General features: G+C 39.3%; 5 non-coding genes and 2 pseudogenes across 5 annotated transcripts; all 7 read left to right on the top strand.

The window, feature by feature from the left end:
* Positions 1-728: 728 nt before the first annotated feature.
* On the top strand, positions 729-847 carry LOC113100721 (uncharacterized; annotated as a pseudogene).
* Positions 848-1,786: 939 nt separating this feature from the next.
* Positions 1,787-1,908, top strand: LOC113100722 (uncharacterized; annotated as a pseudogene).
* A 518-nt stretch (positions 1,909-2,426) lies between these two features.
* Positions 2,427-2,545, top strand: LOC113100697 (5S ribosomal RNA). The gene has a single exon (XR_003289772.1). It is a non-coding gene; the product is annotated as a 5S ribosomal RNA (ribosomal RNA).
* Positions 2,546-3,861: 1,316 nt separating this feature from the next.
* LOC113100704 (5S ribosomal RNA) lies at positions 3,862-3,980 on the top strand. Its single transcript, XR_003289779.1, has one exon. It is a non-coding gene; the product is annotated as a 5S ribosomal RNA (ribosomal RNA).
* A 919-nt stretch (positions 3,981-4,899) lies between these two features.
* On the top strand, positions 4,900-5,018 carry LOC113100694 (5S ribosomal RNA). Its single transcript, XR_003289770.1, has one exon. It is a non-coding gene; the product is annotated as a 5S ribosomal RNA (ribosomal RNA).
* A 930-nt stretch (positions 5,019-5,948) lies between these two features.
* On the top strand, positions 5,949-6,067 carry LOC113100712 (5S ribosomal RNA). The gene has a single exon (XR_003289787.1). It is a non-coding gene; the product is annotated as a 5S ribosomal RNA (ribosomal RNA).
* Positions 6,068-6,584: 517 nt separating this feature from the next.
* Positions 6,585-6,703, top strand: LOC113100698 (5S ribosomal RNA). Its single transcript, XR_003289773.1, has one exon. It is a non-coding gene; the product is annotated as a 5S ribosomal RNA (ribosomal RNA).
* Positions 6,704-7,500: the final 797 nt, after the last annotated feature.

The following is a 7,500-nucleotide window of genomic DNA, read 5'->3' on the forward strand; positions in this document are numbered from 1 at the left end:
CAATGGCCGATCTCTGCATATTAGCAGGTTTGGGCCTTGTTAGTACATGGATGGGAGACTGCCTGGGAATACCAGGTGCTTTAAACTTTTTGGATATTTTTCACGAATTATATAATAATCTTGCAAAAAAAAAAGAGTCAATGCCCGATCTCTGCATATTAGCAGGTTTAGGTCTGGTTAGTACTTGGATGGGAGACCGCCTTGAAATACCAGGTGCTGTAAGCTTTTTGGAAAATTTTCACTTAGTATAGAACAATTTTGCCAAAACATGGCCGATCTCTGAATATTAGCAGGTTTGGGCCTGGTTAGTACATGGATGGGAGACTGCCTGGGAATACCAGGTGCTTTAAACTTTGTGGATATTTTTCATGAATTATATAATAATCTTGCAAAAAAAAAGAGTCAATGGCCGATCTCTGAATATTAGCAGGTTTGGGCCTTGTTAGTACATGGATGGGAGACTGCCTGGGAATACCAGGTGCTTTAAACTTTTTGGATATTTTTCACGAATTATATAATAATCTTGCAAAAAAAAAAAAAAAAAAAAAAAAAAGAGTCAATGCCAGATCTCTGAATCTTAGCAGGTTTAGGTCTGGTTAGTACTTGGATGAGAGACCGCCTAGGAATACCAGGCGTTTTAAGCTTTTGGGTTTTCTTTCCTACTTATATAATGTACTGGCCAGTAGATTGGCTGAACTTTAAAATAGCCCTCTCTCGGAGCAGTCTTCGCTTACGGCCATACCAACCTGGCTATGCCTTATCTCGTCTGATCTCGGAAGCTAAGCAGGTTTGGCCTGGTTAGTACTTGGATGGGAGGACCGCCTGGGAACACCAGGTGCTGTAAGCTATTTGGATATTTTTCACTTAGTATAGAACAATTTTGCCAAAACATAGAGTCAATGGCCGATCTCTTGCATATTAGCAGGTTTGGGCCTTGTTAGTACATGGATGGGAGACTGCCTGGGAATACCAGGTGCTTTAACTTTGTGGATATTTTCATGGAATTAATAATAATTCTTGCAAAAAAAAAAAGAGTCATATGGCCGATCTCTGATATTTAGAGGGTTTGGGCCTTGTTAAGTTACATGGATTGGAGACGGCCTGGGAAATAACCAGGTGCTTTAAACTTTTTGGATATTTTTCATGAATTATATAATAATCTTGCAAAAAAAAGAGTCAATGGCCGATCTCTGAAATTAGCAGGTTTGGGCCTTGTTAGTACATGGATGGGAGGACTGCCTGGGAATACCAGGTGCTTTAACTTTGTGGATATTTTTCATGAATTATATATTAATCTTGCAAAAAAAAAAGAGTCAATGGCCGATCTCTTCGAATATTAGCAGGTTTGGGCCTTGTTAGTACATGAATGGGAGACTGCCTGGGAAATCAGGTGCTTTAAACTTTGTGGATATTTTCATTATATTATATATTAATCTTGCAAAAAAAAAAAAGAGTCAATGGCGATCTCTGAATATTAGCAGGTTTGGGCCTTGTTAGTAGATGGATGGGAGACTGCCTGGGAATACCAGGTGCTTTAAACTTTTTGGATATTTTTCACGAATTATATAATAATCTTGCAAAACAAAAAAAAAAAAAAAAAAAAAAAGAGTCAATGCCCAGATCTCTGAATCTTAGCAGGTTTAGGTCTGGTTAGTACTTGGATGAGAGGACCACCCTAGGAATACCAGGCGTTTTAAGGCTTTTGGGTTTTCTTTCCTACTTATAAAATATACTGGCCAGTAGATTGGCTGAACTTTAAATAGCCCTCTCTTCGGGAGCAGTCTTCGCTTACGGCCGTACCAACCTGGCTATGCCAGATCTCGTCTGATCTCGGAAGCTAAGCAGGGTTTGGGCCTGGGTTAGTACTTGGATGGGAGACCCGCCTGGGAATACCAGGTGCTGTAAACTCTTTGGAAATTTTTCACTTAGTGTAGAACAATTTTGCCAAAACATAGAGTCAATGGCCGATCTCTGAATATTAGCAGGTTTGGGCCTTGTTAGTACATGGATGGGAGACTGCCTGGGAATACCAGGTGCTTTAAACTTTGTGGATATTTTTCATGAATTATATATTAATCTTGCAAAAAAAAAAAAGAGTCAATGGCCGGTCTCTGAATATTAGCAGGTTTGGGCCTTGTTAGTAGATGGATGGGAGACTGCCTGGGAATACCAGGTGCTTTAAACTTTTTGGATATTTTTCACGAATTATATAATAATCTTGCAAACAAAAAAAAAAAAAAAAAAAAAAAGAGTCAATGCCAGATCTCTGAATCTTAGCAGGTTTAGGTCTGGTTAGTACTTGGATGATGAGACTGCCTAGGGAATACCAGGCGTTTTAAGCTTTTGGGTTTTCTTTCCTACTTATATAATGTACTGGCCAGTAGATTGGCTGAACTTTAAATAGCCCTCTCTTCGGAGCAGTCTTCACTTATGGCCATACCAACCTGGCTATGCCCGATCTCGTCTGATCTCGGAAGCTAAGCAGGTTTGGGCCTGGTTAGTACTTGGATGGGAGACCGCCTGGGAATACCAGGTGCTGTAAGCTTTTTGGAAAATTTTTCACTTAGTATAGAACAATTTTGCCAAAACATAGAGTCAATGGCCGATCTCTGCATATTAGCAGGTTTGGGCATTGTAAGTACATGGATGGGAGACTGCCTTGGAAATACCAGGTGCTGTAAACTTTTTGGAAAATTTTCACTAAGTATAGACCAATTTTGCCAAAACATGGCCGTTCTCTGAATATTAGCAGGTTTGGGCCTGGTTAGTACATGGATGGGAGACTGCCTGGGAATACCAGGTGCTTTAAACTTTGTGGATATTTTTCATGAATTATATAATAATCTTGCCAAAAAAAGAGTCAATGGCCGATCTCTGAATATTAGCAGGTTTGGGCCTTGTTAGTACATGGATGGGAGACTGCCTGGGAATACCAGGTGCTTTAAACTTTTTGGATATTTTTCATGAATTATATAATAATCTTGCAAAAAAAAGAGTCAATAGCCGATCTCTGAATATTAGCAGGTTTGGGCCTTGTTAGTACATGGATGGGAGACTGCCTGGGAATACCAGGTGCTTTAAACTTTGTGGATATTTTTCATAAATTATATAATAATCTTGCAAAAAAAAAAGAGTCAATGGCCGATCTCTGAATATTAGCAGGTTTGGGCCTTGTTAGTACATGGATGGGAGACTGCCTGGGAATACCAGGTGCTTTAAACTTCATGGATATTTTTCACGAATTATATAAATAATCTTGCAAAAAAAAAGAGTCAATGCAAGATCTCTGCATATTAGCAGGTTTAGGTCTGGTTAGTTCTTGGATGGGAGACCGTCTCGAAATACCAGGTGCTGTAAGCTTTTTTGGAAAATTTTCACTTAGTATAGAACAATTTTGCCAAAACATGGCCGATCTCTGAATATTAGCAGGTTTGGGCCTGGTTAGTACATGGATGGGAGACTGCCTGGGAATACCAGGTGCTTTAAACTTTGTGGATATTTTTCATGAATTATATAATAATCTTGCAAAAAAAAAGAGTCAATGGCCGATCTCTGAATATTAGCAGGTTTGGGCCTTGTTAGTACATGGATGGGAGACTGCCTGGGAATACCAGGTGCTTTAAACTTTTTGGATATTTTTCACGAATTATATAATAATCTTGCAAAAAAAAAAAAAAAAAAAAAAAAGAGTCAATGCCAGATCTCTGAATCTTAGCAGGTTTAGGTCTGGTTAGTACTTGGATGAGAGACCGCCTAGGAATACCAGGCGTTTTAAGCTTTTGGGTTTTCTTCCTACTTATATAATGTACTGGCCAGTAGATTGGCTGAACTTTAAATAGCCCTCTCTTCGGAGCAGTCTTCGCTTACGGCCATACCAACCTGGCTATGCCTTATCTCGTCTGATCTCGGAAGCTAAGCAGGTTTGGGCCTGGTTAGTACTTGGATGGGAGACCGCCTGGGAATACCAGGTGCTGTAAGCTATTTGGATATTTTTCACTTAGTATAGAACAATTTTGCCAAAACATAGAGTCAATGGCCGATCTCTGCATATTAGCAGGTTTGTGCCTTGTTAGTACATGGATGGGAGACTGCCTGGGAATATCAGGTGCTTTAAACTTTTTGGAGTATTTTTCACAAATTATATAATAATCTTGCAAAAAAAAGAGTCAATAGCCGATCTCTGAATATTAGCAGGTTTGGGCCTTGTTAGTACATGGATGGGAGACTGCCTGGGAATACCAGGTTGCTTTAAACTTTTTGGATATTTTTCACGAATTATATAATAATCTTGCCAAAAAAAAAAAGAGTCAATGCCCGATCTCTGCATATTAGCAGGTTTAGGTCTGGTTAGTACTTGGATGGGGAGACCGCCTTGAAATACCAGGTGCTGTAAGCTTTTTGGAAAATTTTCACTTAGTATAGAACAATTTTGCCAAAACATGGCCGTTCTCTGAATGTTAGCAGGTTTGGGCCTGGTTAGCACATGGATGGGAGACTGCCTGGGAATACCAGGTGCTTTAAACTTTGTGGATATTTTTCATAAATTATATAATAATCTTGCAAAAAAAAAGAGTCAATGGCCGATCTCTGAATATTAGCAGGTTTGGGCCTTGTTAGTACATGGATGGGAGACTGCCTGGGAATACCAGGTGCTTTAAACTTTTTGGATATTTTTCACGAATTATATAATAATCTTGCAAACAAAAAAAAAAAAAAAAAAAAAAGAGTCAATGCCAGATCTCTGAATCTTAGCAGGTTTAGGTCTGGTTAGTACTTGGATGAGAGACCGCCTAGGAATACCAGGCGTTTTAAGCTTTTGGGTTTTCTTTCCTACTTATATAATGTACTGGCCAGTAGATTGGCTGAACTTTAAATAGCCCTCTCTTCGGAGCAGTCTTCGCTTACGGCCATACCAACCTGGCTATGCCCGATCTCGTCTGATCTCGGAAGCTAAGCAGGTTTGGGCCTGGTTAGTACTTGGATGGGAGACCGCCTGGGAACACCAGGTGCTGTAAGCTATTTGGATATTTTTCACTTAGTATAGAACAATTTTGCCAAAAACATAGAGTCAATGGCCGATCTCTGCATATTAGCAGGTTTGGGCCTTGTTTAGTACATGGATGGGAGACTGCCTGGGAATACCAGGTGCTTTAAACTTTGTGGATATTTTTCATGAATTATATAATAATCTTGCAAAAAAAAAAAAGAGTCAATGGCCGATCTCTGAATATTAGGAGGTTTGGGCCTTGTTAGTACATGGATTGGAGACTGCCTGGGAATACCAGGTGCTTTAAACTTTTTGGATATTTTTCATGAATTATATAATAATCTTGCCAAAAAAAAAGAGTCAATGGCCGATCTCTGAATATTAGCAGGTTTGGGCCTTGTTAGTACATGGATGGGAGACTGCCTGGGAATACCAGGTGCTTTAAAACTTTGTGGATATTTTTCATGAATTATATATTAATCTTGCAAAAAAAAAAAGAGTCAATGGCCGATCTCTGAATATTAGCAGGTTTGGGCCTTGTTAGTACATGGATGGGAGACTGCCTGGGAATACCAGGTGCTTTAAACTTTGTGGATATTTTTCATTAATTATATATTAATCTTGCAAAAAAAAAAAAGAGTCAATGGCCGATCTCTGAATATTAGCAGGTTTGGGCCTTGTTAGTAGATGATGGGAGACTGCCTGGGAATACCAGGTGCTTTAAACTTTTTGGATATTTTTCACGAATTATATAATAATCTTGCAAACAAAAAAAAAAAAAAAAAAAGAGTCAATGCCAGATCTCTGAATCTTAGCAGGTTTAGGTCTGGTTAGTACTTGGATGAGAGACCACCTAGGAATACCAGGCGTTTTAAGCTTTTGGGTTTCTTTCCTACTTATAAAATATACTGGCCAGTAGATTGGCTGAACTTTAAATAGCCCTCTCTTCGGAGCAGTCTTCGCTTACGGCCGTACCAACCTGGCTATGCCAGATCTCGTCTGATCTCGGAAGCTAAGCAGGTTTGGGCCTGGTTAGTACTTGGATGGGAGACCGCCTGGGAATACCAGGTGCTGTAAACTCTTTGGAAATTTTCACTTAGTGTAGAACAATTTTGCCAAAAACATAGAGTCAATGGCCGATCTCTGAATATTAGCAGGTTTGGGCCTTGTTAGTACATGGATGGGAGACTGCCTGGGAATACCAGGTGCTTTAAACTTTGTGGATATTTTTCATGAATTATATATTAATCTTGCAAAAAAAAAAAGAGTCAATGGCCGGTCTCTGAATATTAGCAGGTTTGGGCCTTGTTAGTAGATGGATGGGAGACTGCCTGGGAATACCAGGTGCTTTAAACTTTTTGGATATTTTTCACGAATTATATAATAATCTTGCAAACAAAAAAAAAAAAAAAAAAAAAAAAGAGTCAATGCCAGATCTCTGAATCTTAGCAGGTTTAGGTCTGGTTAGTACTTGGATGAGAGACTGCCTAGGAATACCAGGCGTTTTAAGCTTTTGGGTTTTCTTTCCTACTTATATAATGTACTGGCCAGTAGATTGGGCTGAACTTTAAATAGCCCTCTCTTCGGAGCAGTCTTCACTTATGGCCATACCAACCTGGCTATGCCCGATCTCGTCTGATCTCGGAAGCTAAGCAGGTTTGGGCCTGGTTAGTACTTGGATGGGAGACCGCCTGGGAATACCAGGTGCTGTAAGCTTTTTGGAAATTTTCACTTAGTATAGAACAATTTTGCCAAAACATAGAGTCAATGGCCGATCTCTGCATATTAGCAGGTTTGGGCATTGTAAGTACATGGATGGGAGACTGCCTGGGAATACCAGGTGCTTTAAACTTTTTGGATATTTTTCACTTAAGTATAGACCAATTTTGCCAAAACATGGCCGTTCTCTGAATATTAGCAGGTTTGGGCCTGGTTAGTACATGGATGGGAGACTGCCTGGGAATACCAGGTGCTTTAAACTTTGTGGATATTTTTCATGAATTATATAATAATCTTGCAAAAAAAAGAGTCAATGGCCGATCTCTGAATATTAGCAGGTTTGAGCCTTGTTAGTACATGGATGGGAGACTTGCCTGGAATACCAGGTGCTTTAAACTTTTTGGATATTTTTCATGAATGATATAATAATCTTGCAAAAAAAAGAGTCAATAGCCGATCTCTGAATATTAGCAGGTTTGGGCCTTGTTTAGTACATGGATGGGAGACTGCCTGGGAATACCAGGTGCTTTAAACTTTGTGGATATTTTCATAAATTATATAATAATCTTGCAAAAAAAAAGAGTCAATGGCCGATCTCTGAATATTAGCAGGTTTGGGCCTTGTTAGTACATGGATGGGAGACTGCCTGGGAATACCAGTGCTTTAAACTTCATGGATATTTTTCACGAATTATATAAATAATCTTGCAAAAAAAAAGAGTCAATGCAAGATCTCTGCATATTAGCAGGTTTAGGTCTGGTTAGTTCTTGGATGGGAGACCGTCTCGAAATACC

This window comes from Carassius auratus, unplaced genomic scaffold (assembly GCF_003368295.1).
Source record: "Carassius auratus strain Wakin unplaced genomic scaffold, ASM336829v1 scaf_tig00217335, whole genome shotgun sequence".
NCBI lineage: Eukaryota > Metazoa > Chordata > Actinopteri > Cypriniformes > Cyprinidae > Carassius > Carassius auratus.